Below are 1,466 nucleotides of genomic sequence, written 5' to 3' on the forward strand. Positions count from 1 at the left end.
ATGGAATTTCTTCCTCCAACACGACATGCCCCAGGGCCTCTGGATGACTCTGTTGGAAGAGCTTGCAACTCTTGATCTCAGGGTTGTGAGTTTGAGCCCCAAAATGGATATAAAGATTACTAAAATAAATAAATAAACTTAAAAAAAACACTACATGGCCCCAGATAACATTTTCCTTCTTTTTCTCTCTCAAGCTCTTGCTCTCTTTATTTTATAAACTAGCTGTTGATTTTCTCTTTGTCTATATGCCTCAACGCTTCTAGGCTGGTGCATTATTTTGTATAATCACATTAAAGCTTGAAGTTTGCTGTGGCTTCCCACAGAGCACAGAACACAGATTTGGACATAGAAATATATAAAATAATTTCACCAAATATTTTATAATGAAAATGTCCATTTTACAGCAGACTCCCTGAAGGAGGTAGCCTCTACAGATGTTTCCCCCCCACCTCCCCCCACCCCCGGCTCATGAAATGATAGGCACATTCTGGTATTGAGGCCTTTGTGTAATCCTCTCCCCTCGAGGGTGGGCTGGACCTAATCACTTGCTTCTAATGAATAGAATATAACCAAAGTGATGAGGTGTCACTCCCAAGATTAGGTTCCAGAAAACTGACTTCTGTCATTCTTTTCATTCGATCATTCTCATTCTGTCTCTGTGTCATTGTATCACTCTCTCATTCTATCACTGTGTCATTCTGAGGGAAGCCAGCTGCCATGTTGTGTGAGCCAACCTATGGAGAGGCCCATGTAGTAAGGAACCAAGGGAGGTCCGTGGGCGTCAGTGTGTGATGCATTGAACCCAGCCAACGACCTCTTGTGTAAACTTGGTCCGCACCCTAAGTCAAGCCTTAAAATAACTACAGCATTGGTGATACCTTGATTGCAACTCCGTGCAGACTGATCCAGAAGGCCCAGCTAAGCCATGCATACATTTCTGATCTCAGAAACTTTGAAATAATAAATATGTGATGTTTTAATGTACTATCTTTTGGAGTTATTTGTTATATAGCAATAGATATAATACACACCCATATGTCTATATTTTATCATTAACCTCTTACCACACTCGATTATCACTGCACTTGCTATACCTATCTATCTATCTAGCCATCCTTCTATTTATCCATCAGCCCTTCTTATTTGTCTCTCTGTTAGTTTTATGGCTACATATCTTTTTCAATTCTAGATCTATGCCTATGTTCCAGATGCCTGAGGATGTCAGAACACTGACCTTTGGATCATTAAAATAACAGGAGGGTATTTGATTCTTCCTAAATTATGGGTCAAATCCTAATAATCACATAACCCAGGGCCATTGTCCAATAATTTAACCTTGAAAATGAGACTATTGCTTCTAAGCCATCATTCTCAGTCTGCCTTGTGAATCTTTCTATAGTGTGTGTACTTTTTTATTCATTCACCTTTCAACATTCCATATTAAGATGTTGCCATCTTTCAACACT

This window comes from Crocuta crocuta, unplaced genomic scaffold, assembly GCF_008692635.1.
Source record: "Crocuta crocuta isolate KB4526 unplaced genomic scaffold, BGI_CrCroc_1.0 scaffold1880, whole genome shotgun sequence".
Classification (NCBI taxonomy): Eukaryota; Metazoa; Chordata; class Mammalia; order Carnivora; family Hyaenidae; genus Crocuta; species Crocuta crocuta.